Source organism: Thermobia domestica, chromosome 3, assembly GCF_964235325.1.
Source record: "Thermobia domestica chromosome 3, izTheDome1.hap1.1, whole genome shotgun sequence".
In the NCBI taxonomy this organism is placed as follows: domain Eukaryota; kingdom Metazoa; phylum Arthropoda; class Insecta; order Zygentoma; family Lepismatidae; genus Thermobia; species Thermobia domestica.
The window spans coordinates 248,243,667-248,265,879 of NC_137456.1; the positions used below are offsets into that span (position 1 = coordinate 248,243,667).

Below are 22,213 nucleotides of genomic sequence, written 5' to 3' on the forward strand. Positions count from 1 at the left end.
ACCTTTCCTATAGTACATCATAGAACATATACAAGGTGATTCTTTTAAAACTCACGGATTTCATTTAGGTCTAGAATTTCAAACTGAAGTCCGATTTTCATGCGGTTTGTGGCACACGATCAAGGAACGTTGGGAGATTTATGGAACTATGTTTACTGGTTTAAATTCATTTGGGATAATATCGGCCACGCCTCTAGAAAAACAGCAAATATTCGCCACTTTATCGAATTGGAATTAGGTGAGGTACGGTGTGGAGATTTGAGTTTCTTCGTTAGATGGCAATCTCGCGACGGTCAATAAGAAACAAGAAACTGGACCGTTGTATTGAGAATTATGCTGTGCTACTGTATCAATATGATCAGGACACAGTTACAATAATGTACTCTTTGGAGCAACGTGATTTTATCGTTAAAAAGTTTTTGGAGAACGGGATCTGTTGTTGCTACGCAAAAGGCATTTACACGCAACTTTGCCTCACGTTCTGCCCCAGACAGGAACATAATATGGTCGTTAGTGAATAAATTGCAGAAAACAGGATCGCTTATAACGAAATACTTTAGTTTGTATAATATTAACCTGTACCTTGGGCAAAAAGTGTTCATAAATATGTAATATACTTAGTAGAATGTTCATTTTAAATTAACAGAAAAGAAGAATGTTTTTAATATATGTAGGAGATTATTATGGGATAGTTGTGGCTATGTACATGTTATGTGTTGACCTAGTCAAGTGAATTTATGTATTTCACGGTTTTAAAAAGGAATATTTAAGACATATCAAGCAATAAAGGTGAGACTAATGATCTTTGAATATCTGAGTTGATTCTTGCATAAAGAAAAGTAATTATCGCTTCGTAACTTATATTTTACAAGACGAACCAGGTTAACGACGCTTTTCTATAGAGTCGTTGTAAAAATTTGGTTTACCAAACCCGGGACTTTTGAAAATTCAGTTCCCGAAGAAGGAAAGTAGGGCTGAATTTACTTGGATATTACCATTTTTGAATACGAACTTAACCGTATTACGAAGCGGTAAGGTCATCAAAAGAAAAATGGATAGTGAAATAGTGCAACAGGAATCTAATACCAGTAATCCAGGTGAAATTAGTGCAACACTAAGTTTGTCATTTGAGGATCGACTTTTGTTAGCTGTGCAGCGACAAATTATGCAAATGACGACGGAGATAAAACAAACCATGGAACAGAAGCTCAATGAATCTAACACAAACATGGAACAGAAGTTCTATGAAGCTAACCAGACCATGGAACAGAAGTTCTATGAAGCTAACCAGACCATGGAACAGAAGATAGAATTGAAATTCAACGAAGCTAACAAGACCATGGAACAGAAGTTCTATGAAGCTAACCAGACCATGGAACAGAAGATAGAACTGAAGTTCTATGAAGCTAACCAGACCATGGAAAAGAAGATAGAATTGAAATTCAACGAAGCTAGCAAGCAGTATGAAGAATTAAGTAAACGAATAGAACGGATAGAACTGAAATCAGACGATACGAAACAAACAATCGTCCAGGTGATGAACGACATATCCTCGCAGTTTGAAGAGAAGTTAAAAAGGATAGCCGATGAGTGTCAAGAAAAGCACGATCATCAAAATCATGAAATCTGTGCTGTAAAAAAGGATTTAACGTTAATAGAATCTTCCGTTAAACATCAAAAGATCCAGTTGGCTACTATGCAGGAAGAAATTAAAACGTTACAGGCTAGAGATAACATTTATCGCAATAATCTGGGCAGTGATCGCTTCGAGTTTCCCCAATCACCGGATATAAATACGCCTTCGCCGGAATCTGAGGAGGATATTATATTAGAGGAAAATTGTCCGAAGATCACTGATGAACGAAATATAAATGGTATCATGACACAGCACGCTACGGACCGGAACAATCACACCACAAGAACAAGGAGTGAGAAAAGAAAGGTAAAGTTAAGTGTCAAGATGAGCGAAATCAAAGCCATGAGTAAATTTAGTGGTAAGTGCAATGAAAATGCTAGTTCTTTCTTAGAGAAATTCCAAGACGAATGTAATATAATGTCTATTGACCGATCACAATACATGAAATTAATACCCCATGTATTACTCCCACCTTGTTCCTTATGGTTTAAGGCAATACGTGATCACATTAGTACATATGAGGAATTTAAAGCGGCATTGATCGCGAATTACGAAAATGACTTTTTGCTGGCAAACAGAGATGCCACTCTTAGAAATCAACATTTCAATCCTCGATTGCACAAATCTATTGTAGAGTTTGTTGTAAATGTCTATAATGAATTAAAGGTTGTTAATCCCTTGCAATCGGGATCAAGAATAATTGCATCGATTCGCAATTTGCTTCCATTTAAATTACAGCAGATCTTATTTTCCACACAGTGTATGAGTTTCAGTCATTTATTAATGCTTGTGCAATGCTACGAAACTCAATACCATGCTATGAATCTAACACAACCAGGAATGGGTAAAAATAAGAATACTTCAGATCATTTGGTCCCTGTTCGGAATTTGGATATCCGAAGTGTGAATAATACTGAACCGAACCTAAGACGAATATACTCTAGCAATCAAAATGAACAAAATAGACAAGGTTATGTAGGGAATCCGCCTAACCTAATCAACCGAAGTAGACACAAAATTAATAGAAATACATGTCGAAATCCTAGAGATGCTACCAATCCTATGTATAGACATAATCAGTGTTCACGAGATGGTACTTCGTATCAAAATTCAAATCACGATGAAAGACATGTACAACCTAATGTAGAACATAATCACGATTGTGCAGTACAGTGCACTTTATTAGATTCATATGCCAATGCGAATGTAACATGATTACCGTTAACGAAATTAGGTTAAACCCATGTTGGTTATAGATTCTTGTGAATTTTCGTTTTAAAGTTTGTGTTAATATTAATAATGAAAACGATGGTTATAAATATTTTAAATGCATCTAGTTAAAGAGTTAGTAGAACCCAACATTCTTGATCAAATAAATAAGAATGAAAAATAACAATAATAATGAAAAATGTGTTTATATAATAACAAAAGGGTGTCTTTTGTTTCTGTAAAATAAATTTATTTACTTCTATTTGATTATTCAAACGTAGGTTATGTTTAATTTTTATTCTTTCTTATTAATGTGAAGAATCATAATTCAATTTATAATTAGTTAAAGGCAAAAATTATTTATATTAGATTGATTTGTGTTTAATTATCAAAGATTTAGTGTGAATGTATTTATGTGAATGATAATAAATAATATTTTATATATATGAGGGTTAACCAAAATGTAATGAAGATATGTACGAGGTGTGATCAAAATATAAAAAAAAAACATATGTAATGTACAAACATTAATGTAATCAGACCAGTGGTTCTTGAATATAAAAGCCAAGCCTACTCATGACTTTTATATTCAGTCCCTTTGTCGGGCGACATTTTCTATAACGAAATACTTTAGTTTGTATAATATTAACCTGTACCTTGGGCAAAAAGTGTTCATAAATATGTAATATACTTAGTAGAATGTTCATTTTAAATTAACAGAAAAGAAGAATGTTTTTAATATATGTAGGAGATTATTATGGGATAGTTGTGGCTATGTACATGTTATGTGTTGACCTAGTCAAGTGAATTTATGTATTTCACGGTTTTAAAAAGGAATATTTAAGACATATCAAGCAATAAAGGTGAGACTAATGATCTTTGAATATCTGAGTTGATTCTTGCATAAAGAAAAGTAATTATCGCTTCGTAACTTATATTTTACAAGACGAACCAGGTTAACGACGCTTTTCTATAGAGTCGTTGTACGCTTCTGAGGAAAACAGGGAAGCATCGGACCTTGCTGGCAGATGTTGTGAAAGATGTCAGGTACCGACTCTAAGTCACCCAAGAAATCTCTATTCAACATGTGATTTCGCTTCAAATATACAATATCTCATTCGAACTGTAACGTACAATGGCGAATATTTGCTGTTTTTCTTGCGACCTGCTCTATATTACCCCGGATGAATTTAAACCAGTAAACATAGTCCCATAAATCTCCCACCCCTCCTTGATGATTTGCAGCAAACCGCATGAAAATCTGACTTCAGTTAGAAATTCTAGAGCCAAATGAAATCCGCGAGTTTTCAAAGACTCACTCTGTATATACATATATGTAAGATGCAAAAATATATTGATCAAAAAAGTCTTACTGGAAAGGGCAATATAAAGCAGGATGGTTTTATCAGATAATAGTTGTACAAATAGTTGACTTCTCCAATCAGACATTTTAGTTTGTTTGCCTTAAGGTAAACAAACTAAAGTGTCTGATTGGAGGACTTTGAGGACTAAAGTGTCTGATTGGAAGACTAATTTCTCGTCATGTAAGGGCCATAAAATGTTAAAATCCCTCGAAATCTAGATTTCCAATAATTTCAGAAACACAATTCAATATAAAGCAATATAAAGTAGACAGTAAACAGTAAAAATGATAGTAGACAGTAAAAGTACGTTCTGCACAAAATTTGAACTTCAAACTAATACGCTCATTTATCCTCAAAGTTGAGTGTTTAATAAATCCTACGACCTACTATAACGAATCTTTGTTTACACCTAACATTCCCCACACCGAGTTTTCCGTACACCGAATTTTCCTACACCGAATTTTCTTACACCGAATTTTCCTACACCGAAATTTCCTACACCGAATTTTCCTGCTCCCGCAGGAAATAAAGGCAGGAGGACAAAATGGCAGCGGACGAAATGGCAGGAGGACAGAATGACAGGAAGTTAATTGGGCAAAAATTATAACTTTTAGGGCTCGTATTTTTAGGGTTCACCTATTGTGTTTGTTAGTAGGTAACGGTTCTCGATTTAGTCATTTCTGCCTCGAATGTCCAAAGCGTATAAATACAGCTAAATTGAACCAAGAGCGTAAAAGAGGGTAAATATCAGCTATCCAAACTTAACTTAAAATCTTAACTTTTTTCTTAAATTTATTTCTTTGTAACCATCTTCCAATTGATATCTTGGTCTTATAACAATTCTAACTACAAGAAAATATAGATTGAAAGCAAACAAGTTAAGTACAAAACTGAAAGAATGGTTACTATTTATTCTTCAATGCTAATACATATCACAGAACAGACTTACAAAATTTCTTTACAGTTACAGGAATGACAAAGTTTTTTTTTTTTCTAATTTCCTATAACATATCCTTTAAATTATAAAAACAGCTTGTAGTTGTAAGAATGACTAATTACGTACATCTTTCTTAATTCTCAATAATAACGGATATCGTAGTACAGACTATAAGGAACACTGCAGTTGTCAGAATGACCAATTACTTACATCGTCATTAATTTTATACAACAAAACTAGCCTTTGGCTAGTTGGGGGTTCTGCCCCCAGACCCCCAGGTCTGCTCGCCCTACGGCTTCGCATTTCTTATCTATCGGCCTTTGCATCAACAATGAATTTCGTGAACTGGCTCTTCGTATTTCCTGAATCTGCCCATCCAGGGGCTTCGCTCCCCCACTGTCTTTGCTCGGCCTACGGCCTCGCATATCTTAAACCCATAATTCTATCGTTTCTTTTCCTATTTCAGCTATCTAAAAGATAAGATTTTGTATCCCAAGATAACGTCCGTTTAAATGACATGGGAATCTCTTCATTCCCGTTTAGACCCCTAAAAAATTAAAAATATTCACTTTTGGCAATTTTTCTGTGGGTTAGTCCCGGAAAGCTACAATCATGCCAAATTTAATCATGCGGTTTTCAAAACGGAAACAGCAAAAGCGGTTTCCAACATCGAAACCGCAAAAGCGGTTTTCGGTTTTTGAAAAACCGATTTCGACAGCACCAGTTAAAACCCTTTGCGCTCGTAAGAATGACTAAAACATAGTCCTTAATTTTACATAACAAAATATATCATAATATAGACTATAAACACACTTTGCAGTCTTGTGAATAACTAATTACATACCAGACAGGCCCGTATCCAGGGGGATCTAGGGGCCGGGCCTCCCTAAATTTTTGGAGCCCCCCTAAAATGTTCACGATGGTGATGAACTATAATATGGTTGGATCGGGCCCCCTCTAACTTCAGCCGGGTCCCCCCTACATTTTTGGGCTGGCTACCGGCCTGATACCTGGTCGTTAACATCTTATAACACATATACTAGAACAATATAAAAACATTCTGAAGTACGAATGACTAATAACTACATCGGCTTTAATTTTATATAACAAAATATATCGTAATATAGACTATAAATATACTTTGCAGTCGTAAGAATGACTAGTTGCTTACAGTATCATGAACATCCTATAACACATATCCTAGAATATGCTTTAAAAACATTCTGCAGTCTTAAGAAAAGAATTGCTAATTATTAACACCGTTGTTAATTTTATATAATAAAATATACCGTAAAATAGACTACAAAAACAATTTGCAATCATAAGAATGACTAACTACTTACATTGTCGTTAATTTCAAGTTGTGAGCAATTCCCCGCAAGAATTCCTCAAGAGATCTTTTGTTTGTGTAATAATCCACACATAGGTTCCTCAATCTATGCTGCAGATCAACATAAACCTTTTTAGTTTTCTTGACGGGGTATTGTCCTCTTTCGCACTAGGAAATTGTAAAATGAACGGTGGAATTCTCTTTCTGTAGGCTTTATATGAGTTTCCATACCGTTGGACCAAATGGAAAATCTTATGATTCCACCCCTCACATAAGTTATTTGTGCGAAGGTTGTTAGACAGAGTTGCCTCATGAGAATTCCAAACTTCCGGCGGTAAATCTTGGTGGCACTCTGTTAATTCTTACGACATCAGAATTCTCAGAATTCAAATATTATTAGCAGTTCGAATTTTGGAACATAATGAATAAATCGAAAATTTATGCTGAAATCTTCATTTACCAAGTAAAAAACAAAATACCTAGTTTAAAACCCGAGAATTCAAACTATACTTTTTGCCTTTATGTCCTCCTGCCATTTCGTTCGCCTGCCATTTTGTCCCCTGCCATTTCGTCCTCTGCCATTTTGTCCTCCTGCCATTAATTCCTGTCATTATGTCCCCTGCCATTTTGTCCTCCTGCCATTCTGACCGTTCCCTGTCTACGAACGTTTGGTTTAATCCAGCAGTAGCGTAACTAAGGATGCATGGACCTTCCTGCGAAAATATTTAAAGTCCCTTTCTCTTCCCACGTTCAGCAAGACGTGCAAAATTTATACATCAAACTAGCAAAATACGCGTTCTTTGCACGTGGAGGGTATGTTTTATTTTGGATATAAAGGGCTGAATTTGAATTTTAAACCGCATCGAAAATGTCACTCTTCATCTCAGCGACCCTCGAAAACTATCGATTCAGCACTAATATCGGTCATTTTCGATTATTTTTAAATATCTCCCCCTTCCCTTACGTTATGCCGTCAAAGTGAAATGATAAAAACCATCCCAGGCCTGTACCTCATGTATGTTGAAAATTTGATCTAGTTCGGTCGGGTGGTTCAAGAGTTATGAAGAGACAAAGATGATCACTTTCATTTTTATGTATGTAGATAGAACACATATTTTTGACTTTGGATTATCCATCAAGTCAATCACTCATATTATACAAAATTGCACATTATTATTATTATTATTATTATTATTATTATTATTATTATTATTATTATTATTATTATTATTATTATTATTATTATTATTATTATTATTATTATTATTATTGTTATTATTATTATTATTATTGCCAGCTTGATTTTGTTGTCAAGCAAGAAACTAAAATTTAATTCACTCTTAGCTCAAAGATATTGAATACTAGTATTTTTTCTAGAAGAAGCTCGGCTTCACACGGGATCATGTTTAGGCACAATATTTAAAAACAATGAATTAATTAAAATAAATAACAATGAGCAGCGCCTTTGGCATTGCTCTTATCAATTCCAGGCCCAACCAACATTCGCGTTTTTCACTAAACTTGCCCTTAAATATCACAAGGACCATCACCAATCAGCTTAGCGGGCCCCGAAAACTATGAATTCGATAATAATATTTATTTTTAAATTTTTTACATTTCACTTTTTCCCACTTCCCACCCCATCTCATAGGAGTGTCTTATGCTCTCAATATTATATATATATATATATATATATATATATATATATATATATATATATATATATATATATATATATATGTGTGGGTGTGTGTGGGTGTGTGTGGGTGGGTGGGTGGGTGTAAGGGGAATTCGTAAGACATCCATCCTTTTTACCTTAGGATACCAATTAAAAAAAAACATTAATAACCTACTATCTCTTCCAGATTATGGTCTCTTCGGTAAAGTTACTTTGAAGTATATCAAGTCAACGATATAGATTCGTATACCGAACAAACAAATATACATGCATACATACAAACATTCATTTTTATATATAAAATGATCAAATCTTTTTCGTTCAGTGTTTCTCTCTCTATACAGAGATCGCCCTTAAATGGCTTCTTATGAAATGAAATAAAATCTTTCAGTTTAACGCCCCACGATTATGCTCTTTAGGCTAAGGGAGACGATGATTAAAGCAAATGAATGATGATGGAAGAATTGGTGGAATGAGAATGTGGAAGGAAACAGGAGTACTTCGAGAAAATCCACGGACACGATGTTGTCCACCACAAACTTACTTGGCAGGGTATCGAACCAGAGACCCAACACACCAAAGGTACCACTGAACCACCGTGCCCCCAAAAATGGCTTTTTTAGGCACTAATCTGAAATTATTAAAAGATCACAGAACAATATAACAGAAAAAGTGAGAATTAATATAAAACCTGAGAAGTGAATCGTAAAATCGTAACATCATAAAGTTAATCTTCGAAAGAGTCTGTTTTGGCGTAGGCTTCCCCATATTGCGGGCCAGTTATTTACGCCACTATGATCCAGATATGTTATTTGATAAAATTCTCGCATCCACCCAAATATTTGAAGATACCAGTACAAGAGTAAAATATAGATTATAGTGTTACCCACGAGACGAGTAAAAAAGGTTTTCATGTCTCATCTCGAATATCGGCAAGCTTCTCGTCTCTTGGAAATAGTGTAAACAGTAGTCTTGATTAATTAAGTTAATAATAGGAACAGTTGCGGCTCGTGACTAAATTCAACATGACTTGTGTGGCACAAAAGCAAGTGAATATTTTCCTGGAGGCAGTGAGGATCTTATATTGATGCGATTTACTTGGAAAGCACACGACTTCTGAAATAATGATTTTTTTTACTTATCGTTTTATAAATTGTGAAATGTTATGAATTTCCAAACATATGGTATATTTTATTTTGATTTTTACCCATTCTTTTGACATTGAATAGTCGTTACACAAAATTAACTATTCCGATGTTAATGATTGATTTATGTAACGACTATTCGATGTTAAAAGAATGGCTGAGAATCAACATGAAAAATGCTAGACCCTATATGTTTTAATGGTATTTTTAATGGTACTTGCGCCACTGATGTAATGCTACTCGAATTACTAATTCTTCCATTGCTTTAGTTTCAAATGACGAGAAGCGACCCATTTCAGACGTTGTGTGGAGCTGGGAAATGGGAAGTTTAGTACTGGCAGGGGCGGATCCAGGACCGATTTCTCGGAGGGGGGGGGGGGTTGTCATACTGTTACTTAGAGCTACTTGAAACAGCTTCAAACTCTGGAATGAGTTTTATTTATAGATATAAAATAAGAAAGTGTTCTCTTCTGGGCAAGGGGGGGGGGACGATCGCCCCGATCGACCCCTGGATCCGCCACTGATGGGATGGTTGCTATGATAACGACAACAATGTAAGTCGTAACTTAATTTCGTAGATTTGGCAATTCTACAGTATGGATATCATTACAAAAGTTTCTACATGCCTACTGAAAAATCAGTGTTGCCATTTTAATTCTCGCCATTACTATAAGACAATTGGCAGTAAAACCGTCATTTAGACATTGAATGTAAGTTTAGCCTTTCTAGTTATTTTATCATTTGTGAATTATTATAGCTATTATATTCTATATCATGGATTCCCTTAAATATAGATCTTATTGAATTTTATCCTCTTCACCTACCGGCACGTATCGTCCAACGTTCTTCAAAGAATACTTAAAAAAACTGGAGTAATTGGTTACAAACGTGTTCGTGAAATCATTTGATATGCATGGAAGGCAAGTGTCTGTAATTTTATTCTTGAATTTCACTTTGATTTATGAGTTTCCTTGACGGATACTTAGTCGTTTGCTCTGGGTGTAGTTCACCTATAATACTTGTATATTTAAACGTCAAATTAACGTATATATCGCAACGATTCTCAACCTACTCTTTGCGACCCACTGGTAAGTAATGGGTAAACCTATGGGTCGCGAAATTCTTGTATAACACTGAACTGCTTCCAGTTTATAACAATTTTTAAAGATGTAAGGAACGGATATTCTGAAATTTAGGAAAAAGCATCAAGTAGCTCATGTCACTCCTTACTATATTATTCCGTGAAACGAGATTATGTTCTTACACAAACCTTGACGCAACTTTGGAATGAAATTTAAGTAAATAATCATTAAGGGGCTTATGAAGAAAAAAAGAACAAACGTGTCATATTTATTCCTTTTAGTATAAAAATGTTTCTTTTGTATCTAAGATCTCATAAGAATTTTCGTTACCTTTCTCGGTCCCGATGTGTCGTGAGGCTCTAGAGCAAGGATCTTATAAAATAGAGGATTTGCCCTTACAACAAAATCTTGAAGCCATACGTTACAGTTTCGCCACCTCTACTCTGCCCACTCCGCCCAATAGGATCGCAATGTTTTGAGCCAACAATCATGGCGGAAACGAAAGTATCCAATCAAACAATGGCAGAAACGAGAGTAGCGAATCAGACGTGCCGATGCTCGGTTGGTTTTTGGCTTCATCGATTTAATAGGATGAAGATACATATGAGCAGATCCTCTATTTATAACATCATTGCTCTAAAGCCTGTCTATTCCACCTGTGCCCTCGGAAATTGTGCGAACTATACTTCGGGTCGACTCCCGCCGCCCTCTGATGGAGGAAACCCTCCCTTTCCTTACGGAAAAGAAGTGAATGGCCTCCGCTGTTTTGCCAATTTGTCATTCAGTCGTTTGGTCTTAACGAGTGAAGATTTTAGGCCACTTAGAATGACCAACAAGACAGAGGACTGCGAAGTCCGTGAAATAATTCATTCTGACAACGCTTCCGCATTTAACAATTGAAAGATCTCGGCCGCAACAACTTGTCCCTCCTCTTTCGAGGGAGGTAGGGGAAATCACATATCGGCAGCAGCGCCAGAAGGGGCATAGTTGACATGGAAAGGCTCTAGTGGGTATCCAGGGACCGAAGGGACCCATCCGCTCCAATATATCCCAAAACCTAGCTATATTTGTTTCGATCTTTGCTTGAATATATGACAATTAAACACACATGTCTGAATGCAATCCTCCTCTCCAAAGTTATACAGAAATAGGCACCACTGCTCACAGACTGGAAAAGGTTAAGAAATTCTTATATGTCGGGTTGTTGTGAAATTAATGTAGGATTTTGAACCGTAAGTGTAAATTGCCATAAGTTGCTTGAAGCTGAACGGAATTAAATGGACTAATAACCATAATCAACATAAGTCTAACTACAGACTCCCAGCAATATAAAAATTTGCGGTTTGGGCTGGTAAAGTCTACGAAGGCATCATGACCATATTTGTCGAAGACTATCTCTACAAGAACATCTCCAGAGATAGAAAAGGTGGAAGCCAATAAACAAAGACTGATGAGTGGTGCATAGAGCAGTGTGTCCTATTGCAACACATACGCGTATAACTTTTTGCAGTGGTGTTTATTAATGCTATTCTCGTGTATCTTGATTAAATCTGTGTTGTTGATCAATGCTTGACATAGACATTATATAGTTTTTGGTACATATTGTCAATTTTGTGAATCATTGAATTTACCTAGATTGAGTGAACTGAGTGGATTAGTGCAGCCGTAAAATATCTCGCAATCGCTCTATTCTTCGAATGCAACGTTGATGCAGGAAACGTTTTAGGACCAGAAGCGCAATCCAACAACTGATGGAATACGTCGGTCGTCAAACAAGATTAAGGTTCCCTTGTATGTGCAAATGTGTATGAAATAGATCGCTTTTATATCGCAGGAGCAACAGCAAAGAAGAGCAGAATTCAAGCCACTAATTTCTTTAGTACTCGTTCAATTTATCCATCTTTCCTCGTTTTCTAGTTTCTCCAGATGATTGAATGATCAACGCCGGGTTTCTTTCTATTTTTCGTGTCATTTTCCGCGAATCTGCCTTGGTAATCATTTTCAATTCACAATCTCCAATAACAGAATGAGGTCCGAGACCTTTATCTCCCAAGCATGAGATTCCACTAAAAAAATATATATATATCGGAACGATATTGCATTGTATGTTTGCTCACACTGTCTTAATTTATCTCGTTCATTCATTAGTGCTTCGAACTGTTTCGTTTCCTCTGTGATCGAATTTAAATATGTTGAATAAAATCTTGCGAAAACAGTGTTTTGTCATTCTATTGTCTCAGGCCTGAAAATAGATGAAAACGCAGAGATATTTCCTATAATGTTCTACAACACGCAGCACAGTTTCTGAGAGATACTCATTAGGAATACAGACAACATGTTTTATGGCTACAGTTATTTCTCAAAGCGAAAGCACCTGAACTCCTGCATTAAATTTGTGCAACCCAACCCAGCAGAACACAGTAATATCCTATTATTTATTCAGTCCATCAGAAAATTAAATAATTGGAAGCCTCAAGGAATATGGTCATTTTATTGTGTGTCGCGCGAGTCACGATGGATTTAGGCACGGACCGCCAATGCCTGGAAGCTTTGAAACATATAATATTCTGATCAATAAAATCACTGATTCTGATAGACTGTAGGATATCTTCATGTCCTATTTGGTTGGTTTGCGCAAAATTAATGTAGGAATTTGGAATACTTTTACTTTGACACGTACCAGTGCCCATAAAACAAATGGCAAAGGAGCGACAAGTAATAGTGATCTCCTAACATAGATCAGCAAAAAAGTTGGCCACAAATAATAATAATAATAATAATAATAATAATAATAATAATAATAATAATAATAATAATAATAATAATAATAATAATAATAATAATAATAATAATAATATTTTAGCCAGAAGTCATGAATAGCCTGTAGGTGAAAATTTGTAGCGAAATAGTATTTGCGGTTGAAAGTAAATTTGTATTTCCATTTGTAGAAAATATTTTCTTAGATCAAGTTATACTTTTTGATATTTTCAGCTAATGACGTCATGTTTTAGAACACTTGAGTATTTAAATATCCAGAGGAATATTTTGCTCGGGTTTTTCACGTATGTTTAACTCAAGAGAGTTTGAAGTTATTCCAATTTTTATGTATTGTAGGAAAATATGAATGCAAAGTATCTTCAATACAATTTTTCTCACAGGCACACGTTAGACGTGTCGTGTACTTCGAAGGAGAATATGGCAATACCTTGTGTGAATATGTTATTAATGAAGCTTGAATTGTACTACAATGAATGTTTACGAAGTTGACTATGAGTGTCAAGTAGAATTTATGTATGGCTGATATTTCCTTAACAATATTTATTAAAGAAAGAATAAATCAATTAAACCCAATATGTGCAATGACTCGACAAAAGTATGGAATATTCTTCAATTGTGTATTGAGGAAGCAAAATTATTCTTGAAATTTACTTTACGAAATCTTATTTGTTGAGAAATGTTATTTTAAACCCAGATTTTTCTGTTATTATTATTATTATTATTATTATTATTATTATTATTATTATTATTATTATTATTATTATTATTATTATTATTATTATTATTATTATTATTATTATTTGCTTGCCATATTAATCACCCAAAGACATCTTATCACAGAATCATTTTGAATTTCATTATGTACAGAAAGGTTATAAATATCTTTAAATATTCAATATTTACTAAATACTTTTACATATTTTATAATTTTTTTTACTAAACACTTTTGCATATTTTATAATTTTTTTCAAAATCAAGGTAATTATTGAATGTTTTTCGTAAAAAGTTTGCAATTCTAATTATTTACTACTTTCATATTTTATTATTGTGTATTAATATTCAATTTTATTTAAAGTGGAACGTTTTGAAATATACCGGTATATATATACTAGCAGAATACCCGTTCTTCGCACGGGAAGAATAGTTTCATTTTGGACATAAAGGGCTAAATTTGGTGCATCGGAAGTGTCACTGTTCGTCTCAGCGACCCCGAAAACAATTGATTTGACACTAATATTGGTCATTTTCGATCATTTTTAAATATCTTCCCCCTCCTCTCCGTTATAAATATCCCTCCTTCCCTTCTCATAAATTGCATCGTCAAAGTGAAATGGTGAAAACCATCCCAGGCCCGAACCTCATTTATGTTGGTGGTTCAAGAGGTGTGAAGACACAAACATGACCACTTTCAGTTATATATACATATACTGTATACAAAGCAACTGAATAAGATACACTTATAAAGTTTTAAAAGAAATAGTTTATATGAAATACTGTGAAGCAGGCATGTAGCCAGGATTTCAAAATAGGGAGGGTCCGTGAGGAAATACTGTGGTTATCACACCAGGAACTGGATCGTTCTAACTATTTTACTGGCAACATACATTAATTCGTTTAGCTAGGATTTCGTAATGGAGAGGTTGTGACATGAAATATTGTGGTTACACACCAGGGGCTCGATCAATCTAAACTATTTTACTAGCAACATACCCACATTGGCTTATAAGGGCAATAAAATAAGGATATGTTAGTAAGCATTTTAATAACAAACTATAAAGAAATCTCCAGTAAAAGAATATTTTAAAAATATTGGAAAAAGATATACATAGTCTTTCAAGGTCATTCGAACTCGGTTCGTCCTGTCTTCTTTCTTCTTTTACTTATTTTCGTTTAATGCCGTCAAGGATAGCAATGAGATGTCTTTGGCAGTAAAGACATTTTATAAAATGGATTAGTGTTGCTGCGAAATTGAAAATTTCTTTAACACTTGTAACTGGAATCTATGTTGCCAGGCACATATTAGTGGTGATTTTGAGCATTTCTTAAGTTCTACCTGAGAGTATATCTGATCGAACCGGTTTATCGATTGTCATTTGTAGTCCATAGGATTAGCATGGAGCTAGGTGGAATTCGGAATGCTCCGTTCCAATAATGTCCATTCTAAACTTGAACCCCTTCCGATTCCTCTACACAAAGCTCCTCATAAAAAAGAGTAAGCTAACATTTGCTGCAGTTTTATATTTTTAACGCTGATTCTTCTTTTTCTTGTTTGTTTCATCGTTCCTTATTTTTTTTTCATTTACGGTTTCGAAGGGGGGGGGGGGGTCGGACCCACCCCTTGGCTACATGCATGCTGTGAAGTGTTATTGAAAATAAATATATATAATAATAATAAAGTCAGACATACAGTATATAGACCAAAGACCAAACGACCAAAGATGTGAATGCTAATGAACTTTTTGAAAATAAAATATTAAGCTTTTGAAAAGACACTTCTAATGTGAGAAACACACACACACACACGCATAAGTTGCGCCACTTTCATAAGTGAATAGTGAAAAAAAAAAAAGAATAACGATTTTCAATAAATGAAAGCTTAATAGTAAATTGCGAATGCATGAATTCTCGTAGTATTTTTCTGCGTCGAAAAAAAAGTGAAGCGGTTATATTATTCTGTTATCCTTATTCTTCATTTCAAGGAAAATACCAGGATTTTAACCTTCATTGAACATCGTCCGTCGTGGGAGTAAGAATTCAAATCACAAGGATAACAGGAAGATGTCATTGGAACAAATATGAATTTAAAATCATGAAGCAAGAACCTTTGGACAAGCATAAGGAATCAAGATAGAACTTCAGAATTACTAACAAACAGTTTAATTGACCCAAAACTTCACTCAAAATTTATTTGGCGAGAACCACAATTATTTAAATTTGCGCACTTTCTATCATTGGAACATTTCTTGAACTATTTCGTCGAAGTTGGATAACAGTTTCTTTCTTTCTTTCTTTCTTTTTTTCATCTGATAAAGCTTTCAACGAAAACGCATCAGGTTTATTTATTAAAAAAAAAAAAAAAAAAAAAGAGCGAGATAATTTTCCAGTAAAAGAGCTATTCCAAATTAAATTAATATCAATATAATAATATTCCAAGAAAATAGTGTTGCCAGTCCTAATAGACAGTGTTAACAGTGAACCAGAACAGTGTTGCCAACTACGAGATTTTTGAATGAAAGATTAAAACGTGCCAGCTCACATTGGTTTTTCAAATGTTACCATTCCAGAGTTGTCATTCAGAGTTCCCAAACCCCATGTCACAGACATGTGACAACTTGGTCTGTGACGTCATATGCAAGCACTTCTTGGTTAAATTGATTTTTTTTTCAAGTGTAATATATTTTCTTGAATCCAAAATATTTCTTATTAGCAAAATTGAACTTTTCTTTCCCATGATTGATAGGATGAGAAACATTGATTTTTTTTTTCATAACTAACAGTTAAGTTCTTACTCTCTACGATCTTCATATTTTTGAGACAAACCAGGAGACATTCTTCAAAATTATTATTTTTCTTTTCCCAGAGTCTTAACAAAGAATTATTCTTTACCAGAGTCAGGTGTTAGCAGAATATTTTTAATCTCAGATAATTTCTTATCAAAGACATTGTAGCCAGGATTATTCATATTCGTCCAGATAAATTTTACTATGCAGAGCATATAGGCATTCGTTTGTTGAGTATTTGATAAAGGAATTGGCAAACTTGTTATTCTCCCACACTAACAGAAATAAAAGAACTATTGTATTTCTCTCAGCTTTTCAGAAATGCATAGTACACTAACTTAGTTGTTTTTTTAACCTTACTGAGGCTACGTAGGATTCGCCATTATTGTATAATATGTAAAAGTCTGCGATTTACCACAAACACGACTACATTAGACTTACTGCTATTCTATAGCTTAATTCTAAACACTCAAAGTTATTTTCTATAAAAGACGCATAATCATTTTTTGGGATATACAGATCATTGGGTGGAATAGTCCTGTTGCGTCGTTTGTGAACTATGAATTGTTTATTGGGTTATATAATTTTTTTTTTTCGCGCCATAAGCAATCCACAGAATTTTCATAAGTAGTGAAATGGAAATAAAAATATTTTTTCAAAGTAGAATGTGGCAAAGAAGTTTAGAACTGTACAGAAAGGGTGTAGCGCTAACCAGTGGATTACTCCACCCTCCCTCCATAAGTGAATTTCCAGTGTTTTGAATGAATTTAAGTGTAAGTGTACAGTGACGTCGAAAAATGTGAGACTCCCAGCTAAAGGGGAATAGCATTTAATTTATATTTCCGTTAAATATAAATTTACGCATTTTAATAGGAAGGAAGTTATGTTTTTGTGTGCGAAATGATATTTTCTTACTGTAGAATGGATCTTAATAAATAAATTTTATAACAGGTAAAACACAGGTTTCATTATATATATTTGATTATTTCCATGTCTGTATGTGAGTTACGCACATTTTTTCTTTAATTATAAACAGAAACGACCCTGAAAATCTGTATAGGTTTTGCTCGTATAGAAACTCGATCTCAGAACCGCAATTGTGGTCAGCATACCAGTTGATTACTAGAAATATCACCCAAATAGGGACGTAATTAACGCCATTGGCTACAAAACATGTATTTTTAAACTTTGCTGAGAGGACTTCGTTGAACACCAATGTGACTTTCATGATGTATTTTGACATATTGAGATATTTGGGAAGGACATGATGCGTCCAGTAGTTTCAATCACTGTTGTGTATTTTTGGTCGACCTGAGTGGCGTGGTTGGTTGATAACATTGTATTTCTGAGTTATTTACTAACATTTTGTATCATAAATACTATGTTTTACTTTATAGAATTACAATATTATCTACGCTCTTTTCGTTTCCCCATGAGCAAAGAAAAGTGAAGAATACAATTAATCAACCAATTGTTTAAGCATCCCTTTCTTTCGTACATGAGACCCGGTTGTGCTCCTCGGTAAGATGCCCTCTACTTTAACTAGGAGGTATAGGATGAAACAATTATCTATCCCTTATAATTTGCACTGAGGGAGCTCTATAGTCTAATGGCTAGAGAGATGGACTCACGTCCGCGTGGTCCCAGATTCGTGGCCTGGTTCACCTCAATTTTCGTCGTTCACCCAGCATCGTGAGGCCAACTGGGGAGCCACGGCTACTAAGTCCAAAAATCTCCTGATACGTCTATTAGAGGCAGGGCGATGCGGCGCTTTGACCACATGTTCATTGCTAGACTAAATCTAGTTCTGCCGGTCGCTAACAGATAGCATTGCAGCATGCTCAGACCCGTGAAGGGCTGTCACACCAGTAGTTATTATTGGTTAATAATTTGCAATACCCTAGAATTTCTTCAGCCAGTTTGGTAATTTCTGTAAATGAATTATCATTAGTGATAATGCGTAGATTTTAACTATCATCCTATCAATTACTTCTCTGACGCTATCACTTCATCTCCTTCGTAGATTCATAACAGTGAAAAGTAATGAAGCAAAATCTGTGATTTAACTCTTACAGATGATAACAGTGTGAGAGCCCATTAGGTCTTTATTTTATTGAAAATAAAAATAAAACACACACACACATATGCACAAATTTAATATAAATATACACACTTCGTCGATTGGTTACAAAACCACTAAGTCTGTTCACGTCGCTTACGGCAACAACAGCAACAAAGCTTCTTTAAATATGATTTCGAGCTGTTTTGAGTTCTTTCAACGGGATCTTCAAAATAAATGTCAAAATTGTCATATTCGTACAATGATCGAAGGAGATCGGGAGGGATGTCTTCGAAAGAAAGCTGACTATAATCAGTGGTGGAAGATGCTTCAGACGGAGGAGGAACCACCACCATCGTAGGCTCTGGAACTATGGTAACTCTCTTTTGACCAACTACTGGCTTTTTTGCATTCGAATCGTCAGAACTATGTCTTTTCTTGAATAAACCAAACTTCGAGGTCATTTTACTTATTATTACACATAGATCTATATTTTCCAAGTTAATGCAAATAGTCACAACAAAAATGAAGAACGCTGAGGACGTTTCGGTTCTGTTGCAAGATTGGAATATGACATGAATCTCTGTATCAAACTGAACGAATAACATGTTAAAATTGTGTATAAGAATGAGGAAAAGCAGATAGAAGTCTGTAGATAGTAAAGTATTTTCCAACAAACAGTTTTCCCAGCGCATTGATACCCGCTGCATAGAAACAGAATAATCTCTAAATTAGGTGTCATGCCATTTGTCGTACTTTAGATGTTAAATCTTGAGATACAGTACATGGCTGCAAACAAAACTAGGTTTTCAACAAGAAGGGAGTTGGGCAGCGCAAATGACAGGCCCTCACGTCTGCTTGTCACTGCCTTAAACTACGATACCAGACCAGCTACGCATTTACGGTGTTGATTTTCTACATTCTTTAACGTTTACAACACTGCCTTAAATAAGTACTTAACGGTACGTTGATAAGAATTGTATTTTCTAGTGAATACTACAAATTACAAACACAACACAGTAATATTATTGTTTAGTTATCATTTAGATTATGGTAACTTAGCAACTGAAAATGCATTGTTCTAATCATATGGCGGAAAGGTAATAAATAAATAAAAATACAATAATGATATTGCTGAATATGAAGGTTTTGCAATGATGCGGTTCGTATGTTATGCCTGCTGTGCAACTTTGAAATGGTTTTGACGGAATGTTCAAAATAAACGTAGGAACTGTTTACAGATGTTTACAGAGGAGTCTACTTCACGAACGACACTTCTTGTTTCTATAGTACACGCACAATTTCTGTTTTGATGGATAGGTAGATACAAAATTTACTCTCAGATTTAAATTGATTTTAGATATGTATAATAACATAACTTAATGAAATATAAAGGCACAAAATTAATAAGTAACTTAGTATGAACTAATAGTTTTTCGTAAATAATGTAATCTTCGTTATTGTTTCACTCGATTGTTTACAGGGGTGGCACAAGTGAACATGACGACGTTGTTGGCATATGACTACCAAGGGATTATCCTTGCATACGATGTCCGCTAACAAACAGCAGTTATTCCAGCCTACTGTGATCATCACTTGGAACATCATGTATGACTTACTAATAGGCGAAAGAGGTCACAATCTCCTGTAATCACAAAAACTGGTTAGAGTCCTCCACATGGGACATATGACGTGCAGAACTTACTGAAAAAACAGGTATGGAAGGTAGCATTGTGCATTAAGGAAAGCTGGTGTCTGATAAATAGCTGCACGTGATATAAAGAACACTTCGCCAATCACTGCAGTATTCTTTCACGCGGTTTCTAAACAACCAAGGTAACTGACTGCGCTGTATGCTGAATGTTGGTGAATGGTGACCATAGTCGAATGTGAATGTTAGTGTATGGTGACCATATTGAATGTTGAACGTTAATGAATGGTAATCGCAGGTGAATGTTGAATGTTGGTGAACGGCGATCGTGAACGGCGACCTTAAAATAATTCAAGGTGTATTTCAGCGTTTTTTATAAAAATTCAGTGAATTAAAATAACAATTCACTCTTATTTACATTCTCATAATACCAGAGAGTATGATAAAATTATTTTAAAATGTTCATTTTTCTAAATGCATAAAACGAGTTTGTATAATCTAAACGTGCGTTTAAAATTTCTATACTTGATTTTAGCGCTATTACAGCAATACGTTTTACAATAAAATTAGGCATATTAAGTTTCTTAAGGAATTTTTTGGCCCTTTTGGTAATCACTCCCTTAGAACCAATAATAATATACCTTACCTTAAGGGATTTCCTGATATGACCATCTTATTTTAACAATTGCAACCCCGACTCCCTTTTTTATCCCGCCTTTGTATTCTCTTCTAGAGGAAATATATAAAAAACGCTGAAATACACCTTGAATTATTTTAAATAAAAAGTGTACTAGTGTACTTGTAATGATATTTTTATACTTGTAATGATATTAGTGTACTTGTAATGTGTATTATTGTTAGTGTATGCATTGCTTTTTTTTTTTTTTTTTTTTTTTTTAATATAAATGTAAGAGCTAGTTAAAGTGTCAAGGTGGATCCTCAAATTATTAAACTTTTACCAGCATTGGGAAAACCCATTTGGGACTTAATAAATTACAGGCATGAAAATCAGTGTTTAGGCTTTTAATTTAGAATAATGAAAGACGTTTTTCACCGTTTTTTTTTTATGTCTAACTTAGAAGGAAAGAAAATAGTGGGAAGAAAAAAGGACAGGGGTTCTAACTGTCAAAATAACATGGCCATACCTGAAAATCGCTTAAGAGTCGAGAGAAGTTAATTAAACACATGTTTATGTGTTTTTTGATGTTTCCCTTGGAAGGGAAGAAAAATAAAGGTGCTGTTTGCAATTGTTATAATAAGATAGCCATACCTCGAAATCCCTTAAGATTACAGATATGTTAAGAATATGAGAAGTGCGAGGTCGTAGACCAAGCAAATGCGGGAGGTATGAAGGTGAAGTCCGCAACTTTCCGAAGGCTAATTACATATAAAACAAAATGTGTGTATGATGAACAAAAATAGATACTTATTTCATAAAATAGAATACTTCCATAATCTGAAAATAAATTTTACCATATATTTCTTTTACAAAATACCAAATAATACATGGATACTAATTAGTAGCTGCATTAGGAGTGCTTATTATGATTTATTTTGTTTCAAAAATTGATATTTTCTATAATTTGGCCACCTTACAGTGTAACCGATGGTGACTAACATAGACAACATAGACAGGTTACAATGTACAATTATTTTGGTTATATTGATATCATACGTTATAAAATGTCCTATCATATTACGCAAGTTACGGGCGTTATATTCAGATGAGAAACTTAACTTACCTATTTCAGTTCACTTAATTCTGAATACGACTGGAAGTGAGACATACAGAAATTAACACTAGCATCTCCATTAAGACATGCACTACAACCCTACATTCACCT

At 34.5% G+C, this 22,213-nt stretch overlaps 1 long non-coding RNA gene across 1 annotated transcript in view; it reads left to right on the forward strand.

The window, feature by feature from the left end:
- The window catches only part of LOC145681008 (uncharacterized), a 91,408-nt gene extending 70,152 nt beyond the window's left edge, over nucleotides 1–21,256 (forward strand). Inside the window, exon 3 of the long non-coding RNA XR_014130711.1 lies at nucleotides 20,202–21,256. This is a non-coding gene — a long non-coding RNA (uncharacterized LOC145681008). The remainder of the gene's footprint in view (nucleotides 1–20,201) is intronic.
- The last annotated feature ends 957 nt before the right edge of the window (nucleotides 21,257–22,213 follow it).